The sequence below is a fragment of the Carcharodon carcharias genome, chromosome 15 (genome assembly GCF_017639515.1).
Source record: "Carcharodon carcharias isolate sCarCar2 chromosome 15, sCarCar2.pri, whole genome shotgun sequence".
Taxonomy (NCBI): domain Eukaryota; kingdom Metazoa; phylum Chordata; class Chondrichthyes; order Lamniformes; family Lamnidae; genus Carcharodon; species Carcharodon carcharias.
This window is the reverse complement of record NC_054481.1, coordinates 47,275,503-47,297,335: the sequence shown is the minus strand read 5'-3', so window position 1 is coordinate 47,297,335 and position 21,833 is coordinate 47,275,503.

Sequence of the window (21,833 nt, the reverse complement as noted above, 5' to 3'; positions counted from 1 at the left end):
ATGGCAGCCAGCTGTTTACAAGTGGTGGAGAAAGTCAGTAAAAGGGATGTTTAGTATTAGCAGCAGTTATACTGTGACAGCAACAGAGCAAAATCAATACAAGACTCCCTGTTTAAGGTGGCTTTGATTGTGAGATACTTTCAATTACTGCCAGAGTTATGGGGCAGTTTATGGAATGCAATAATTTCCATCAAATAAACGTGATCTGAGTAAGGCAGAAGAGTAAATCATTGTTTATCAGCATTTCGTTGTAGTTTAGAGCTGCTAAATTAAACCAGAAATAACACTACCTGAAAAATTCACGTTAGAGCTACCAGGATATCACTGAGCACCAGACCTCAGGCCTGACAGTGAAAAATGAGCAAACTTTGACTAGTCGACATCAGGAGTGTATTCAAACACTTCCATTCTAAACCAGAGGGATTGCCAATGGTTCCAGCTCACCAGTATAAACAAAACATATAAAATGCATGGTCCATCACGCCTATGGCAAAAAAGTGCTTATCCTACTTACCAGCTCTTGGTCTGTAAGTTACAGCACTTCAAGTACATGCCCAAGTGTTTCTTGAATGCAATGATAGTTTCTACTGCTATCACCCTTTCAGGCAGTGTGTTCCAGGGGCCCACTTATCTTCTGGGTGAAAAAACATCTCCTCAACACCCCTCTAACCCTTCTGCCAATTACTTTCAATCTACGTCCCTTGGTTATTGACCTCTCTAATAGAATTAGGTCCTTCCTATCCACTCTACCTCAGCTCCTAAAAATTTTACACAGCTCAATTAAATCTCCCCTCAGCCTCTTCTGTTCCAAAGAAAACAACCTCAGCCTGTCCAATCTTTCCCCATTGCTAAAATTCTCCATTCCTGGCAACATTCTCATGAATCTCCTCTATTGCAATCACATGCTTCCTGCAACGTGGTCAACAGAAATGTATGCAGTACTCCAGCTGTGTTCTAACTAGTGTTTTATACAGTTCCAGCAGAACCTCTCTGCTCAGCTAATAAAGGAACATATCCCATATGTCCTCTTCCACTTTATCTACCTATCCTGCTACCTTCAGGGGCTTGTGGACATCACTCAAAAGGTTCCTCTGTTCTTCTATACTTCTCAGTATTCTGTACCCTTGCATTCTGGTGGCCAATATGCAGCCACCAGTGAATTCCACTCTGAATGCTCTCAAAAGCACTTATTCCTTCTGTTCCAACTATTTTCTTCTCAACAAGGACAAGGTTGAAAATGTATGGAAAATGCCTGTGTCATCTTGGATTTATGTTCTTTTGATCTGGAATACACTGCCTGAAAGAATACATGAAGCAACTTCAATAGTAGCTTTCAAAAGGGAGAGACATTTGCAGGGCTATGGCTATGAGCATTAGTTGTGACTAATGGTGGTTCTTTCAGAGAACCAGCATAGACACGTTAAACCAAATGGGCTCCTTCTGTGCTGTGTGATCCTATGATCTACAACTTGGAAGCAATTATTGTCATTACTGCCTAGAAAATGAGAGAAGACTTATTCCCAAATATTGCTTTGATAGGTGTATTATGTTGCTTGAAGGAAAATTTTAAAAGCATGCTTAGATGAAACTTTCAGACAAGTATAGGGACACCTCAGGCAGCAATCTGAGGTGCTCAAAAGCTCTAGCAATGAGGGCATTACGATACATGGCAGACTTGTGGCAAAATATGGCAGATTTCACCATGGATGCAACGTTTATACCAAAAGAAATACAAGGTCTAGATAAATTGACACAATGTAAACCTTGAGGCAGTCCAAAATGGGCAATCAAAGGAGGCCTTTCACTCCATCAGAATATTGTAACCTTTGGCTTGTCACAGTATTCTATAACTACACCTGGTACAAAATGGACCAGAACCAGCTCTTATCTATCTGTGCCAGAACGGAAACAGACTGCCACATGCCCTGTCTATGCATTCTGTTAATAGCAAAACCACAAACCACCAAGGAACTTGCAGCATGTAAGATCATAAGAGATATTTTTCTTTTTGAAAGCTAGCAAACATATACTGTTTAGCTTTTTCTCCCTCTCTCCAATTTTGTAATAGCTGTGCATTCTGAACACATTTATAATTTGACATGCAATACAACCACCTTTTCAATAAACACCCGTTTATCTTGAAAGCTTTATCCTGTTCTGACTAACTTGCCACAAGCATAGACCATTGACGTAAGAAAAGTGCAGTGCCTTTGAGCTAGGTTTTGACAGAAAGTAAAATTATTTAAAGGCATACCCACACCTTCATTGAATTGCTTACAAACATGACGATCCTGTAATTCTTTTATCTATTTTTCTTAGTTTGGTACAAAAGCCTGAGCTTTTCAAGCAGAGCAAGAAGGAATAACAGTGGTGTAATTGGCTGAGGTTTACCCCAATGACACTGAACTACAGGAACGGACATCAAACTCACAGCTGCAGAGTCTAAATTTGAGAGGCTGGGAGGGGTTCTCTCTACTTCCCCTTTTCTCATCTTAAAAATCATGTGGGAGACTTCTGAATAAACTAAATATATCAGCATATTATCTTAATCTCTTCGTATGGACTGCATACTAGAGTTAAGCAGCATCCTGAATGTCTTCAGAACATGTCATGCTGCTGACATTTTTTTTTCACGCCAGTTCTTGGGATGTGGGTATTACTGGCATGGCTGGTATTGATTGCCCAAACTGAGTGGGTTGATTGATCACTATAGAAGGCAATTGAAAGTCAACCACATTGCTGTGGAACCGGAGTTATGTATAGGCTAGACCAGGTAAGGATGACAGATTTCCTCCCTAAGGAACATTTCAAGATACATCAATAAAACATAAAAACATAGGGTGGAATTGTCCCAGGTTTGCACTAAGTATGGTAGCGGGCAGGTAAAATGATGTTTGACCCGCTGGCTGTGAAGGCAAGTTTTCACAATATCATCCCAAACCCGCCACATTCCCAGGAAACGTGCCATTTCCATGGTGGGCGGGCTCCAATTTGCTTGCCACGCTGTCACCCTGCCGCTTCATCACGCCAGGCACCACATTTAAAGTACAGCCACGCTCAGTGCTTCCAGTCCAGGACTGCAGCAAAGAAGGCATGGCCCTGAAAGGCAAGAAGACTGCAGCCCTCGAGCACCCTTTGGATGCAGTAGAGGTCGGCTGTGATGTCCTCTAGCCCTGCTCTGGCTGCAAGGGGTCAGCTACATTAACTCTAGGGCTTGGTAGGCAATGGCAGTGGTGATCAGTGCCAATGCTGCACAGGAGAGGTTTGCCATCCAATGCAGATAGAGGATGAATGATCTCATCCATGCAGCCAGGGTATGGCAACCATCTCATCACACTAAACTCACACACTCAAACCCATCACACATTCACTGGCATCTCACCCACTGCCAGCTCAAGGGATATCTCCACCCATTCTCACACACATACCCTCATATGTCCATCTGGCCATATCCCTTCTAGAGACTGCCTCCTCAGGCATCACCATCTTGAGAACATTTGTGCAGATCAACATGTGCCCCCACACACACCCTGGCTTACCCTCCTTCCCCAGTACACCTTTCATTCTGCAGCCTCTTCCCTTGCCTGAGGCCACTTCTCTCCCTTCCCCAAGCAAGCCCTAGCCCTGCAGCCATTGAAAAGCCACCCACATATGGTTGATCTGGCAGGTAGAAACCTGCCTTAAGCCCCCTAAAAATGATGTGGTGCTGTCTGTGAAGCCTGGTGCTGATGACTGTGAATGCTGACCAAAGCAAGGTAGGTAAACAAAACTTGAAGTCCCGAACAAAGTGCAGCTCCCCAAGTTCATGTCACTTATGTGCTGTTGTGAAACACGGTGTATTTTCCTGCTGCTGTGGATGGACGATCCAGCGGTGGGGGACGATTCTGGCGGGCAGGCCTAAAAATGATCTGCTGATGGATTACAATGAGGTTCCTGACGTTCAAAGATGGGAATGCAGCCCGCAACTGGTGGGCTGAGCGGATGATTGCAAACTGGTTTCACGCCATTGTGAAACCGATCACGTCATATTGTCCACCCACACCACTGAACATGCCCAACACCAGCGGGCACAGAAAATCCCAGCCATAAACTCTTGGCCACCTGAAGTGTAACCTATTCAGGGATTTAATACAGTGAAGAACAAAAACGAGCTCTGGTGCAGTACCTTTAAATGTAGTAAAATGCCCCACAGGAGTGTAATCTAACAAAATTTGACACCAAAAAAGGTGACATTAGAATGATAATCAAAAGACTGGTCAAAAAGGTAGGTTTTAAGCATATTCTTAAAGGAGGACAGAGATACGTGAAGGTTTAGGAAGGGAATTCCTGAGCTTAGGACCTAGGTAGCCAAAGGCATGGCCATTAATGGTCAATTCAAGGTTTTAATGGCGGAATCATCCCAAATTTGGTATTGGGCGGGAAAAAGAATGTTTTACCTGCCAGTCGCAATGGAGGCATTTCATGCCATATTGTCCCAATCTCACCTCATTAATCAGGCATTCCTGGTAAACACGCTGTTTCAATGGCGGGGGGGACTCTTCTTTGCCCACCACATTGTCACCACAACACTTCCTCATGCCGAATGCCATAGTTAAAGTGCAGCTGCACGCACACCTCGCAGTGCTTCTGGACCAGGGCTGCTGCACAGAAGACATGGCCCCGAAAGGCATGAAGACTGCAGCCCTCCGATTCAGTGACACATTCTGGAATGCCTTTTGGACACCGTGGAGGCCCAACGTGATGTCCTCTACCCCCGCTCTGGCCACAGGAGATCCAGAAATCTCACCACTATGGCTTGGTAGGCGATGGCAGTGGTGATCAGTACCAATGCTGCACACAAGTGATTGGCCATCCAATGCAGAAAGAAGATGAATGATCTCATCCATATTGCCAGGGTAAGGCAACCATCTCATCGCTCTAAACTCTCACAGTCAAACCCATCACACATTCACTGGCATCTCACTCACTGCCAGCTCAAGAGACATCACCACTCACTCTCTCACACATAGCCACACATCTCCATCTGGCCTCATTTCCTCTGGAGATTGCCTCCTCAGCCCTCACCATCTTGAGGTCACTTGCACAGATAAACTTGTGCCCCCACACACACCCTGGAATACCCCCCTTCCCCAGTGTAGCCCTCACCCTGGAGCCTCTTCCCTTGATTGAGGCCACTTCTTCCCCTTCTCCAAGCAAGCCCCAGCCCTGCAGCCGTTGAAAAGCCACCCCTGCCTTAAGGCTGGTCTGGAAGGTACAAACCTGCTCGTGAGCCCCCCTAAAAGTGATGTGGTGATACCTGTGAAGCCTGGCTGAAATAACTGCAAGTGCTGCCCGAAGCAAGGTAGGCAAACAAACCTGAGTCCCAAGTGAAATTTAGCTCGCCAGGTGCACATCACTTATGTACAGTTGTGTAACACATCAGCATGAAATCACACCAATGTGCTCGATGATCCAGCATGGGGGGATGATTCAGGCAAGCTGGGCTAATAATTAGATGCAGACGCATTACAATGAAGTTCCCAATATCCAATGGCGGGAAACGTGACCCACCATTGGCGGAAAGAGCAGATGATTGCAAACTGGTTTCATGACATTGTGAAACCAATTTTTGGTCATCTTGTCATGTTGTCCGCTCACGCCACCAAACACACCTGCCGCCAACGGGCATGGCAAATCCGCCTTATGTTTCTATTTGTTTCTTTGTATTTCCAGCAGGGATTGCAAGTATCCAAACAGCAAGACAGGTGTTCTCTTTTTTTAATATATTCATTCATGGGATGTGGACAGCGCTGGCTAGGCCAGTGTTTCTTATCCATCCCTAATTTCCCTTGAGAAGATGGTGGTGAGCTGCCTTCTTGAACTGCTGCAGTCCATGTGTCATTGGTACACCCAGTTAGGCAGGGAGTTCCAGGGAGTTCTTACAACTTGGTCATGCGCAGAATCTGGCTTGTTGAGTAATTCAGTGTGACACTGTGTGTCTATTGTTTCTGTCCCCAGTGGATTTCCCACTCAAAGCACGATTGGAATGTGATATTATGTCACCGTTACCTTTCTCCCATTCCAGCTAAAAACTGCTTTGACAAGTTTCTCAATGCATTAGCATTTTCATTCATCGCAAGAGTTACATTGTCGAAGGTCCCTCAGACAATAAAAAGAGGCTGGTTAGTGATTGGGGTTTAGAAAATTTTCTGATTTAATGAAATAAGCATGCTAATAATCATTAGGGAAAATTATTTATCACCCTGATCCTAGTATTTTAGCTGCCTTGGGGCCTTTTAGTGCAAAATTACACGACTTGGGGAAATGTAGGAAGCGTACCAATGTGTCATCTTGATGCTCAGCGGTTAACAGCAGTGGATGGGAGAGCAGAAATGGCCCTTTAGGCTGCAATAAGTTGACCTGGATATTGGACTGCAACTATCTATATTTTAAATGCTACTTGAATACCAAGCTCCCAATAAGGGGGAAAGAGTATTCTCATATTGCCAGCTGGAAGTGCACCATTATCATTTTGGGAAGGAGAAAAATTATTTGTCGTTTACTCTCACCTGAAACCAACATTGGGCATCTCCAAAATGCACTACAGCAACTCGCCAAAGTTTCTTTGACAGCATCTTCCAAACTCGTGAGCTCTACCAGCTGGAAGAACAAGGGCAGTAGATGTATAGGAACACCACCACTTGCAAGTTCCCTGCGAAGTCTCACACTGATGTGGAAACGTATCATAGTTCCTTCATTGTCACTGGGTCAAAATCTTGGAACTCTCTCCTGACAGCATTGAAGGTGTACATACACCACGCAGACTGCAGTGGATCAAGACGGCCATTAGGAACGAGCAATAAATATTGACATCTGATGAATGAATTTTTAAAAAGGCTCTTTGCCTGCACAAATAATAGGCCAAACATGTTGAGCCCTCTCTCCAAAATTGGTTTGTACTGAAAAAGTATAGGAATATGTGGTATTTGACATGGATTGCCAAATCACTCATGTTGCTTATCATCCATTCCACTCACATCACCCTTTGGATAACAGGATAGGTATAAAACTTTATCCCAGACTTCTGCCAAATCAACTACTGAGATGTCCACTAGGCCAATTTTCTGTTCCCTCATCATAGGGGAAAACGTTAAACCCTCAAGCCAACAGCACATTCAACAATGGTAAGAACTTGTATTTATACAGCATCTTTAATGCAGTAAAACATCCCAGGTTGCTTCATGTTGCAGTAGTAGATTGAATTTGACACTGAGCCACATGAAGTGATATTAGGATTGATAGGTTTTAATAAGTGAGTTAAGGGAGGTGAAAAAGGTACAGAAGTGCTAGGTTTAGGGAGGGAATTCCAGAGCTTAGTACATTTAAGGAATTGCACTCATGGTGGGGCGATGAAAATCCGAATGGGCAAGTAGCCATAATTAGAGGAGTGCAGAGATCTTGGTGGATTGTAGGTCTGGTGGAGGTTACAGAAATGGGAAGGATAAGGCCATGGAGAACTTGCAGAGATCAGACCTCCAAGCTACCATTCAATAGGACATAACTGGAGCACTGTGCCATGTCCTTGTGCTGCTATGATTTGAGTTTCTCATTTTTGGAGCACGTTACAGGAAAATTTCACAGGGAACACTCGGTCGTTACAATAAAGTACCTTAGCAAAGATCTTCTTCACCCACTTTGATCTGTTTGTTGTACCTTGACTGCAATTATCTTACTGAATATCCTGGGGAGCTAAGAAGACATACAAGAAGAACAAAGGTTGGCAAGGGAAATAATTAAACTACTCATGCAGGCAAAACAAAAATATTATTCCACGATTAATATCTTTCACTGAACAGCTTACAGAAAAGAATACTTCCCTCCCTCTTCCAGCCCTACAGCACAATATAGATGTGTATCAGTGTAATGCTGAAAACCCTCAATCATTTAAATTCAAAAGCTGCACTTGCAGTTGGAGCTATAAATACTTACACAATGGGTCGTGAGAGAGTGAAAACCTACAGTTGTGTGTGAATGTTTTTAAAAGTGTTCTTTGAAACATTAAGGCTAGAATTTTCTCAAGCAGCATAATCGGCAACTTATGCCCATTCTCATGTCGATATTCTCTGCCAATCAAAATGGAAGACTTGCATTTATATGGCATCTTTCACGACCACCTCCCAAAGCTTTATGACCAGTTTTGGAAGTGTAGTCACAGATGTAATGCAGGAAATTATCATTTACATATATGGGGAGGTAAAAAAGGCCACAAACAAGCAGATATCAACATCATCAGCCCAAGGAAATGCTATTTATCTACAATAATGAAACCATTTTAAGTCATAAAGCCACCATTAATGCACATTACACCCCCAGCAAAATAAAGAAAATGCAATCTTGACAGATTTTCAATGTAACTTATTTTGATGCATTTAAACAAAAAATTCTCTGTGAGGAGAAAATTTTAAAGTTCACTTAAAACACCACAATAAAACATCAGAAATGTGACTTTGAGTCCTGCTTCATCGAAAATGTTGGGCATATAATTACACCCATTCAAAACAGTCATAAATGCAGGAAACTTGTACTCTTTGTTCTTCTAAAAGATGGAAACCGGCTCTGAAATTGAGCAGCAAAAAGTTTCGCTGGAGGTTTCACCAAATCAGGGGCAAAGGTTGAAGGAATGCCTGCATTTCCTTGATCTTTTACTCAGGCATAATTTGATACCTGTGTGTACATTGCGAGGAAATTCTGGGTCAATGCTTTGAACTCTGGAGCTATGTGTTGCGAATGAGGGCAACAGTGGGACTCAGTGTCTAAATTTTGGAGTGCAATTCTGAAGTAGTTTTAAACAGTTCTGATTATCTACGGCAAGCTTTGAAGGTGAGGTGTAGTGTTTGGAGCTGCAAGAGTCCTACTTTTAGCTTAAGTCCCTTCTTCGGGGATTTCCTATGAAATAGACAAATCTACCACAAATTGAGGTGAAAGTTGTCTCACGCTGCTACAAGAAGCACAATAGGAATCATGAGTTGCTATGGTAGTGCCACTGAAATCAAATTACCAACAAATGTGAAGAAATTTGAACAGCCCTGAAGAGTCATACAGACCCGAAAGGTTAACTCTGTTTCTCTTTCCATAGATGCTGTCAGACCTGCTGAGTTTTTCCAGCATTTTCTGTTTTTATTGCAACAAATCTGTGTTGCTTTCAAAGTGAGGGGTTTGAGACAAAAACAAAATGTTGAATTAAAGGATGTTTTCCCCTCATCCACAAAGTGCTGATTCTTTCTCTAGTTTCTCCCCTCATGTTCTCTCTGAGCTCATCTTGAAAATGAGACCCACCTGCTGTTCCCTCGACCCTATCCCCGCTAAACTACTGATCACCCAAGTTCCCCTTCTGGCCCTCACGTTAGTCAATATTGTTAACAGTTCTTTCTTTTCAGGTGTTATCCTTCTCTCCTTTAAATCTGCTGTTATTACCCCCTCCTCAAAAAACCAATCACTGACTCTTCCATCCTTGCAAGCTACTGTCCCATCTTCAACATCCCTTTTCTCTCCAAAGTCCTTGAACACGTTATTGCTTTCCAAATCCATTCCAATCTTTCCCAGAACTCCATGTTTATTTTTATTTATTCATGAGATGTGGGCGTCGCTCTCTGGGCCAGCATTTATTGCCCATCCCTAACTGCCCTTGTTCAGAGGGCATTTAAGAGTCAGCCACATTGCTGTCAACCTGGGGTCACGTGCAGGCCAGATCAGGTAAGGACAGCACATTTCCTTCCCTAAAGGATATTAGTGAACCAGATGGGTTTTGACAACAATCAACAATGGTTTCATGGTCATCATTAGACTTTTACTTCCAAATTTTTACTGATTGCACTCAAATTCCACCATTTGTCATGGTGGGATTTGAACCTGGGTCCCCAAAGCATTACCCTGGGTCTCTGGATTACTTATACAGTGACAGTACCACTACATGAATTGGGGAATTAGGTTAAGGGATAGATCAGTAGAGGTAAGTTGCAGACTTTTAAGGAAATATTTCATAACACACATAAAAGGTATATTCTAGTGAGAAAGAAAGACTCTAGTTGTCGGACACACTATCCATGGTTAACTAAGGAAGTGAATGATCATGTCAAATTGAAAGAAAAAACGTACAATTCTGTGAAGATTAGTGGCAGGTCAGAAGACTGGAATGAATCTAAAAAACAGCAAATGATGAAAAGGATAATAAGTAGCGAGAAGTTAATGTACAAGAGAAAGCCAGCTAGAAAATAAACAAATAATAAGTACTTCCACAAGCATTTAAAAAGGAAAAGAGTAAGTAATGTAAGCATTGGATTGGTTGTCAAGAGAGAGTCGAGGGAATTAATAATGGGAAATAAGGAAATGGGGGATGAATTGAACAGATATTTTGTGTCTGTCTTTAATGTAGAGGTTACAATTAATGTCCCAGAAATAATTGTTAATTAAGAGGTGAAAAGGAGGGAGGAACTTAAAATTATTATAATCATCAGGGAAATGGTATTGAGAAAATCATTCAAACTAAAAGCTGACAAGTTCCAAGGTCCTGATGGACTTCATCCTAGGGTCATAAAAGAAGTGGCTGCTGAGATAGTAGATGCATTGATCTGATTTTCCAAAACTCCCTAGATTCTGGAATGGTCCCAGCAATTTTGGAAAATAGCGAATGTAACTCATCCATTCAAGGAGGGGGACAGAAAACAGGGAATTACAGGCTACGTATCTTAACATCTGCGGTTGAAAATCTCAATGCAATCAGGCAGAGTTAACATCATTTTGTGAAAGGGAAATAATGTTTGACTAATTTATCGTAGTTCTTTGAGGAAGTAACAAGGAACTTGGATAAAAGGGAACTTGTGGATGTGTTGTGCTTAGATTTCCAGAAGACATTTGACAAGGTGCCACATCGAAGGTTACTATACAAAATAAGAGCTCACAGTATAAGGGGTAATGCATTAGCATGGATAAAGGATTGGTTAGCTATCAGGAAACAGAGTAGCCAAAAATGGATAATTTTCGGGTTGAGCGGAGTGCCACAGGGATCAGTGCTGGGGCCTCAACTATTTATAAGCTATATCAATGATTTGGATGAAGAGACCAAATGGATAGTTGCTGAATTTGCTGATGACACAAAAATAGGTAAGAGACTAAGTTGTGAAGAGGACATCAAGAATCTGCAAAGGGATTAAGTGAGTGGGTAAATTAGGTTAAGTGAGTGGGCAAAAATTTGGCAGATGCAGTATATCCTGTATTGTGGAAAAATATGAACTTTGCACTTTGGCAGGAAGAACAGAAAAACAGCGTATTATCTAAATGAAGAGAGATTGTAAAACTCTGAGGGACAGACAGATTTGTGTATCCTGGTACATGAATCACAGGTATAGAAAGTGATTAGGAAGGCAAATGGAATGTTGCCGTTTATTGCAAAGGGAATGGAATATAAAAATAGGGATGTTTTGATACAGTTGTAGAGAGCAATGGTGAGACCACATCTAGGAGTACTGTGTACAGTTTTGGTCTCCTTATTTAAGAAAGGATATAATTGCATTAGAAGCAGCTCAGAGAAAGTTTACTCAACTGATTCCTGGGATGGGGGTGTGCTTTCTTACAAGGAAAGATTGGGCAGGTTGGGCCTATACCCACTGGAGAAAAATAAGGGGTGATCTTATTGAAAAATATAAGATCCTGAGGGGACTTGACAGAGTGGATGCCGAAAGGATGTTTCCCCCTGAGGGAGAGACCAGGACTCGGGGACACAGTTTAAAGATAAGGGGTCTCCAATGTAAGGCAGAGAATTTCTTTTTCTCAAGAGGGTCATGAGTCGGTGGAACTTCCTTCCCCAAAAGAGTGGTGGAGGCAGGGTCATTGAATATTTTAAGGTAGGGATAGATAGATCCTTGACTAAAAAGAGAAACAAAGCATATAGGGGCTAGGTAGGAAAGCGGCAATTAGGCTACAATTAGATTAGTCAAGGGGCTGAATGGCCTATTCTTGCTCTTAATTCATATGTTCTTATGTCCACTTAAATGATCAACAATAATGAGTGTTTTCCTCACGTTTACACTTTGCGTATTTTTCTTCAATTACTTGCCATCACACCTCTAGGCATCAAAGCGGGAATATCTTGGCTGTGGAACTCTCTCTGACTGCTGGTATCATCCAAACAACCAGCAGGAGGCACAGCCCATGCTTCAGAACATAAAATGCTTTATTATCACTGAAGACTCTAAATCGTTTTCTGGCCAACAATTGCCAGGATTCATCTAATGCAGAATAATGGAAGTGAGAGGCAGTGCTGGGCTTGAATCCAAGCTGGTTTGAATTTAAAAGCTCAGCCATTTAAACAACGTAGTCAGCTTTAGTGCAGGTTAGGATTATCACTGGGAGTACAAACTGCTGTTTAATAATGTGAATGGGTGTACATTGATAGGTTTTACAAACTTTGCTTGTACATTCTACACTCCAACATCCAAGTATGATGCTCGCTTTAAAAGCAACCTGATCAAGATTTTCTATTTAACTTAAGAGTCCTGTTTGTCAACAAAAGGCCCAGACCTTCCGAGGATTCGGATTGCCGCTCTGCTCGAACTTTTCCACACCTCGGACACTGCACCGCATTTCTTGCCAGGTCTTCTGAGCCCAGCTTCTTCAGAAATGCAGAGCACAGCGTCCCTTGAAGAACTCCATCGCAGTGCAATAATGATGAAAGGAAGATAGGGCATGCCTCCTTTTTATATGGTAAATTAAAGGTCCAGTGTGAATCTTAGTGAATGAATGAATGGATCAATGTTAGTGAATGGATGAATAGGTGAGTGGATGAATGGATAGGGTGGTAGGGTGGGGAGGTGAGTGGGTAAGTGAGTATGTGTGTAGGGTGGTAGCTGGGTGAGCAGGTGGGCAGGGTGACAGGTGGGAAGGGTGGCAGCTGCGTGAGGTGGGTAGGTGAGTGAGGTGGGTAGTTGTGTAGGGAGGGTAGTCAGATTTGGGGCTATTAAGGTCAGGTCAGGGAGTAGTCAGGTGTCATTGGGGGTGTATTGGGGGGTAGCCAGGTTGAGTCAGGTCGGGAGATCAGGGAATTAGTTGGGGCGTCAGTGGGAGTAGTTGGGGGAAAGGTTCGTGTGAGTGATTGGGGGTAAGTTGGGTAATTACCCAGGGGTAAGTCTAGGTTTTAATGAGTCTAACATTTCCTGGGTAACTATCCAGGTAAGTACCACGGAATGTCCAAAGTCTCCGACTCTAACTCGAAGTCATTTGCGGATAGTCCCAGGGAGCAGGGGAATTGCCCATGGGAAGTTCAAATTTCCTGGGCAATTCCACGGAAGTCAGCGCATCAGGATTCCCGCGGGGTCCAAACATAAATCTTGGGTCGTACATCAGGTCTCCAACGATCCAGAGACTGAAACAACTGGGCCAATAAAATGCCCTTTCAGATCAAGGTATATCAGATATTGGGACTTGTTCATCCCAGGCTGGAATTTTCCAGCTCCGTTGGCGTTGGGCGTCATGGCAGATGGGGAGGTGGGGGATAATATGATGAGAAGGCCAAAAATTGGTTTCATGCCATCGTGAAACCAGTTTGCGATGGTCCACTCCATCTGTCAATGGGGGGCCATGTTTCCTGCCACCACACGTCGGAAACCTAAGTTCAATACTTTAGCACCACATTGTAAGCCCTGCTTGACAGAGTCTTCCCCCCAACGCTGGATCATCTGGGCATGTCGGCATGATTGCACATCGATGCGTTTCACAACTGTCCATAAGCGACATGCACCTGGCAAGCTATACTTCACTCGGGACTTCGAGGTTTGTTTGCCTAGCTTGCTTCAAGCAGCACTCGTGGTCATTAGCGCCAGGCTTCACAGGCAGGGGTGGTCTCATCAGCAGGTCTCTACCCACCAGAACCAGCCATAAGGTGAGGGTGGTTTTTCAATGGCTCCAGGGGTAGGGGTTGCTTGGGGAAGTGGCCTCAGGCAAGGAAAGAGGCTGCAGGGTGAAGGTTGTACTGGAGAAGGAGGATATCCCAGGGTGTGTGAGGCAGCACATGTTGATCTGTGCAAGTGGCATCAAGAGGGTGAGGGCTGAGGAGGCAGTCTCCAGAGGAGGTAAAGCCAGATGATGATGTGAGGGTGTGTGTGTGTGAGAGAGTGAGTGGTGATGTCCCATGAGCTGGCAGTGAGTGAGATGCCAGTGAATGTGTGATGGCCTTGTGAGCGTGTGAGTTTAGAGTGATAAGATGGTTGCCTTACCCTGGCAGCACGGATGAGATCATTCATCCATTTTCTGCACTGAATGGCCAACATCTTGTGTGCAGCATTGACTCTGACCACCTCTGCCACCGTCTCCCAAGCCTGAGTAGTGAGAGTGATGGGCCTCCTGCGGCCAGAGTGGGGGTAGAGGACATCCTGGTGGGCCTCCATGATGTCCAGAATGCATCACTGAATTGGGGGCCTGTATTCTTCATGGTTTTTGGGGCCTCCTGGGCTGCAAGCATTGAGAAGTATGCATGCAGCTGCAGTTTCAATATGGCGCTTGCGTGAGGAAATGGTGAGGTAACGACATGGTGGGCAAATACGAGGCCACCCACCAGCAAGACGTCATGTTTCCTGTGGCTGCATAATTAACGAGGTGGGAATGGGATGATACGGCGCAAAAACCTGCCATTGCAGCTGGCAGGTAAAACAATTTTTTTTCCCCACTTGCTACTACACTTTGTGCAAACAGGGATGATTCTGCCTCCAATCTCTCAATTTCCAATCTGTAAATTCCCCAAAAAGTGATTCACAAGATACAATTTAGAGATTGGTCCCTACAGATTGAGAATGTAAGGCGCACTGATGTTATGAAAGGCCACTCAGACCAGTTTTGTCACACATCCTGTACAACCCAATTCACCTCTTGATGAAAGGTCCTACAAAGAGTCCCCACATCCCACTCCTCCCAAAGATAAAACCAGAAACCCTCTGGAGGGTCTTACATCCTACATTAACCATCCTTAAACAACTGTCTCCCTCAACATGACACCCTGAACATCCCAACAGTTCAGGGACCATCGTTGTCCACACAGACCTTAACCATGTCCATCATTGCCAAATCTTCAAATCCTCAATCCTGTTCCAAACAGCAAACTCCTTTTTTAAAAAATGGTATTAATTATCACAGCAGGCATGCCCCAGCCTGATCAAATCACTGTCGCACTGCCAAGCTGCATTCTGCTGAGGTCAAGACTTTAAGCTGCCGATACAAACAGTTAATTTGCAAACATTTGTACCAGAGCCCACTTAATCATTCATTTAGCGATTCCATCTAAACAAAACACAACAAATTTAAGATAAAACATTGCACACAAAGGAGATTAGACTAGTGAAGTATGCTGCTGTCTGGAGTGAAATTGACTGTGTTTTAATGGCTGAGCTTTTTGAATTGGATAATTGGGGAATATTTTATGCTTGAATCAGGATGAGGCATTGGATGCCCCCAGTAGAAATTTTCCGTCTGGCCTTCCTCGTGGATTAGGGGCAGATATCAGATTTTGTGGGATCAGCGTCATTTATTTAACGTGGTCGACATTGGCCTGGGTATTGCAAGCTCATGAGAAGGGGAGGTGGGCTGGAGATCATATGTAAGCAGGCCTTACTGGGGTACTTACAGAGAGCGGTGGGAAAAAAGGGATGTTGCTTCTTAAAGGGAAGTGGCTCTATATACAGGATAGCTAGTTTTTACAAAGGCCTTTAATATTTTAATGTATGTTTCAGCCTTTGGCAATAAGAATAAATGTCAATGAGAAAAGTGGAGCCTTTAGTTAAAAGACAGAACAGAACTGTACTCGAATGCCCTTTTTCCAAGTGGATGACATTAACTGAACACTTTAGATACAGATAATCTAACCAATTTGTCAAAATCAACCTTAGGAAAAAAGGAACACAGGACCAGGAGAAGGCCACTTAGCCCATCGAGCCTGTTCCACCATCTGAGATTTTGGCTGAGCAGTGACCGAACTCCATATATCCTCCTTTGCCCCATTTCCCTTAATGCCTTTGGATAAGAAAAATCTACCTACAACTTAAAATTAACAATTTATCTAGCTCGATTGCTGTTTGGGCCAATTTTGCCCATTTTGAAATTGTGCCCCTGGTTCTAGACTCCCCAGCCTGGGGAAACATCTTACCTGCATCTACTATGTCTATCCCTTTAAATATTTTGTAGGTTTCAATGAGGTTACTGCTCATTCTTTGAAATTCTAGAGAATACAAGTCCAGTTTGCCCAATCTCTCTTCATAGGACAATCCCGCCATCCTGGGAACTAGCCTAATGAACCTTTGTTGCACTCCCTCTATGGTAATCATATCTTTCCTAAGGTAAGGGGTCCAAAACAGCACACAGTACTCCAGATGTGGTCTAACTAAGGTTCTATACAATTATAGCAAGATTCAGTATTCCTGCACTCAAACCCTCTTTTGATAAAGGCCAACATGCCATTAATCTTCCTAACTGCTTGCTGCACCTGCATGTTAGCCTTCAGTGACTTATTGACACCATCACCCAGGTCCTTTTGTACATCTGCACTTTCTAATCTCTTATCATTTAAGAAATACTCTGTACAAACCTGTTCCTCCTAACAAAGTGGATCACTTCACATTTTTCCACATTATTCTTATAAAAGCTCTTACAATCTGTGTTTATATTCTTGGCTAGCTTATTCTCATACTTTACTTTTGCCAACATGACTCACTATTTTCTTTCCTTTGTTACAATCCGGTTAGGGGCGAGTAATTATTTGTTTAAAGTAGACAAAGTTTGAAATCACAGTTGCCCCACTAGGAGAATAAAGCCAGAAGGTTCCACAGTTTTAAAGAAACAAAATAAACTTTACTATAAAAAGTCAGAAAAGTAAAACGATTGATGATATTTATCTTATGTTCTAACATTCAGAATTAATTGAGGTAGATATGAATTAACAGGCAAACTATGGTTGAACACATCACACTGCACATTAAATGGCAGCCAGCTAACAAGGCAGATCCCACGGATTTCTTAACAACCTATCCAGACATCAGTGACCACTGTGAGCCACAAAATCTCATTAACCTTGTCACCCATATGAGGGATTTTTGATTGTTCACTTTCAAAGATCTGGCCTCTGAATTCCCTCAGCCATTCCAATTCCTGACTCAATGGCTGCTCATCTCCCAGTGGTTCAATTTTTTCTCCTGAGACTGTGTTGCCCCTGGATTCCTGAGACTTCACTCCAGCATCTGATAACTGGCGCAATTTCAGCTCTTTAGCAGGAGTGTGCGGGCTGCGGCAGGCATGTACAGACCGCGGGGTCCAATGGCGACCCAGCAGTCTGTTTAAAGGAAGCTGTCAGCCTCACAATGGCCACTTCTAGGTCATACCACAAGGGGTCGGCTGAGCAGGGCAGGCTGGAGGGAAGGGCAGAGGAGCAGGGCAGGCTGCAGGGTCTGCCACAGGAGCAGAACAGGCTGCAGGGTAAGCCAGCTGGGAGGCCAATCTGCCCCTCGCTTTTCTGATGACTGCCTTGCTGCCCTCCTCAAGGAGGTGGCAACACAGTAGGAGGTGTTGGTCCCCCAGGATGGGTGGAGGAGGTACCCTACACGGTGAAGCATGCCTGGGAGGAGGTGGCGCTTCAACAATTTGTTGCACTCTGGAAGGATGAGTACTATGTTGGCATTGGGCATTTAACCCAGCAGGTAGCCTTAGCCTTTGAGGGCCCCCTCCACCCCAATCAAGTCTTACTGTCGTGACTGCATTGAATCAGGTTGGGCATTTCTCATACACTGGGTGGCCAAGCAGATAGCGCCCATCAGCCTCAGTGGTTCATGATGAGATGAGTTCTCCCCCGCACCATGTGTTGCTCTTAGTTGCACATGAGTATTCCGGAAGCAACCTGCAGGAGATGCAGCTGGGCGCATACTCAGATCTCCAACACATGTCCTATTCACGGTGATGAAATTGTGGAAGGAGAGCCTCAAGGTCTCGTGGCAAAGAGCCATCTGCTGCCCTCGATGCTGCATGTTGTTGTGCCTCCTTGCTATGGGATCTAAAACCGTGTTTCCTACAGTGATGGAAGCAGAATGTGTCCAAGGTGGTCTTTGTGTGACTGATCAGCAGTAGCGGGGAGAGGAGGCACTGGAAGCCTGATATGGGCCACTGTGGTTGGGGTGTAGCATGTATGTGCAGAGTCCATGTACGATTAGCTGCAATGAATGGTTTTCTCTGTTTTTCAGGAGAAGAATGCTCACAATGCATGTGAGCATTCGAGGACTGGAGGCAGCCAGGCCCAGCTCATGGTGCTAAGCTGTTTTGAACAGGAAGCCCTGGAGCTTGAGAGGCCCCATGCGCCCAGGTCAACTAGTGTCAGTGAGGCTTGGGTGGAACGGCCAGGTATTTCAGGCCAACTGTGAGATCTGCTCCGTCCTCCCAACATCCATAGCGCTGATGATTGTTTGATTTGTTATTATTGCAACATTGCTCAGTCATGGAGTGATAGAGTCAGAGGTGTGGGTCATAGACAAAGGTCCCTCGGCCCTTCGATGATGTGCGTGTCAAGCACTTTCCAAAGTCGCCTTATCCCATTTCTCACCACTATCCCCATGGCCTTGTAGGCTATGGCATCGCAACTGCACATCCAAATACTTATTACATGTTAGGAGGGTTTCTGCGTCCACCATCCTTTCAGGCAGTGCGTTCCACATTCCCAACACACTGTTTGTGCAAATGTTGTTCATCACATCATCTGTCAACCTCATGCCCTTTACTTAAACCTATGCCACATGGTTACTCATCCCTCTGCCAAGGGGAAACGTCCCTTTCTGTTGACCCTATCTATGCCCCTCATAACGGTATGAGCCTCAATAACTTCACCACTCAATCTCCTCTGCTCCAGGGGAAATAACCCCCATCTATATTATGTCTCCTCATAAGTTAAACTCTGCAGCCCAGCCAGCATCCTGGTCAATGACCTCTGCACTCTCTCCATTCCAATCACATCCCTCTCGTGAAGTGCATTTCACAACTGCACGCAGAACCATAGCTAAGGCCTAGGCAGCATTTTCTGCACTTGGAACATTACCTCCCTGTTCCTATATTCTATTCCTCAGCTAATAAAGGCAAGTTTGCCTTTACCTTCTTAAACGCCTTATGCATCTGTCCCGCTCCCTTAGCGGGCCTGTTGACGTGCTCAGCAAAATCTCTCTGATCCTTCTTACTTTCCACGGTCCTACCATTCCTCGTGTATTCCCATGCCTTGTTTCTCTGGCCCACGTGCAGCACCTCACGCTTATCCACATAACATTCCATTTGGCATCCCTTAGGCCATCTGACCAGCCCGTCTGTATCCGCCTTTAATGTAAGGGTCTCCTCCTGACTATTTGCCACCCCACCAATATTAGTATCCATAGGTTTGGGAAGATTGAGCGCACAATGAACCAGGGGGAAAGGGATGAAGTGTATCACTGTGTGCACTCTAACTGATCCACTGTCCTTGTTGTTCATTTCAGCATCATCAGAGCCTGGCCATCAGGAGGATTTCCTGAAGCCCCTCTCACACCTGAGGGCCCTCAAGTGTCACCTGCGTCACACCATTTCTGCGAGGCAGGCACCAGCACAGTTACTAGTACCTCTAGTGGTACATTGCAACATCAGCTAGTGTCCTGGGGGGCAGTGAAGAGGGCACTTCACAATCGCTGGAGGGGCTGGCAGAGACAGCGAGTGCCGATGGCGCCAGCAATCCGAGGACTGCAGGGGACCAGGCACATGCTGAGTCGGGGCGTGATGATGTGCCTCTGGAGTCGTCCGCCACGCAGCAGCTGCAGGAAATGCGGCCGGATGTGTGGGAGCATCTGGGAGTGTTACGAGACTATGCTTCGCTTGGTGTCCGTGGTGGAGGACTCCATGTGGAGCATCAGTGATGCAATGAGCCTCATGGCAGTGCGTCATGCGTCCTCCATGGAGAGAGTAGCAACTCTCGTGGAGAGGGGCTTCCAGGAGAACAAGCAGCTTCTTCTGGGGTTATGCTTGGACCTGCAAGTCCTCACAGCGCCAGTGGCCACAGCTGGTCATTGCCAATGTGGGAGATGGTGTGGGCTTCAAGCTTCCCAGCTCGTTGCCCATCCATCGACAGTGAGCGGGGAGGTCCGGGGCGACCTCACGTCAGTGGAGCAGCTGCCTGTTGTATCTGCGGGCTCCTCTCACTGCACTCTGGATGGGGGCAACAGCTGCCCTGCCCCTCTCCCAGTGACCGCTTCATCGGGTGAGGCTGTGAAGACTGGGGAAATGCCAGCTGTGGACCTGGCAGATCCCTCCCAGATGGAGCCAGCACAGGCTCCACAGGCCAGAGGGCAGCCGGCAAGGTCATTGAGGCCATCAGGACAGCAGAGTGAGCAGGCTGTCTCAGGTGCCACTCTGAGCGATGGGGCAGCACCAAGACGTAGCACCCGTAAACGTGAGCATAAGGCATCTTAGGCACACCACGGGCTTCTCATTGGTGCTTTTGTGTTGGCCCTAGATTAGAGACTTGTTATTTGTTTCTGCTTGAAAAACATTTCGTTTTGACTTTGTGAGAACTTCTGATGGTGAAAATTAAAACCAGATGTGTTACCATGGCTGAGAGTGGCTCCTTCGTTCTGTATTCTGCAATAAATACTCACAAACCAGATATACAACCCCACTGAGCCCTGTTATCCCGCCCATGGATGAGTTTGATTAAAAAGTCTCTTACCCGCCTGCCCGTTGTGCCCGTGTGCCGACCCAAAGATCAAACGGGTAGCTGAAAATCACCATCGATTGATGATTTAAGGGCCTTAACTAGCCCGTTAATTAATGGCGGGCGCGCGTTGAACTTCATCGCACGCCTGCCCAGCGAAATATCGCAATGGCGCGCAGTGATGTCAGGACGCTCACCCGACATCACCGCGCATCATTTTATGTGCTGACGTGCAGGGCCCACCTCCTAGCACATCAAGCAGAAAATTCTGCCCAATGTTCTCCAGTCCAAGGCTCCCCAAAATAGTTCCTATCTAGCCAGCCTATCTGTTCCCCTCAAGATATTATTGAAAATATCAATCCCTGAACCTCAAATTCAAGCAACTCATCCCTAGTTTATTTAATCTCTCTTAATTTAACCATTGGAATCCAGGTATAATTCTGGTAAATCTATGCTGTACTCCATCTGAGGCCAACATATCCTTCCTAATGTGCAGTGGCCTGAACTGCTCACCATATGCCAGGTGTGGTAAACTAGGGCTTTGTGTAGATGACTTCTACCCCTTATATAATAGTCATCTAGAATAAAAAGCCAGCATTCCATTAGTTTTTCTCATTTTTTGGACGTGTTCATAACATTTAAATGATCTATGTACCTTAACACCCAAGTCTCTTTGAATTTCCATTGTTTCTAGCTTTTCACCATTTAGAAAGCACTCTGTTCTAACCTTTATAGGCCCAAAGTGGATGACCTCGCATGTGCCTACATTGAAATCCATTTGTCACAGTTTTGTCCCTTCACTTAATCTATCAGTCTCTTTTTATAATTTTACACTTCCATCTACACTGCTTACAATGCTGCTCATCTTTATGTCATTGGCAAATTTAGATCTGTAGCTTTCTATCCCATCATTTAAGTTATTAATAAATACAATACTTTTACCCGCTGGCCGCGATGGTGGGTTTTCAAGCTGTATCATCCCAAACCAGCCACATTATGTATGCATTCCCAGGAAACGTGCCGTTTCCATGGTGGGCGGGCTCTCATTCACCTGCCACACTGTTAACTCACTGCTTCATCACGCCAGGCACCACATTTAAAGTACAGCCAT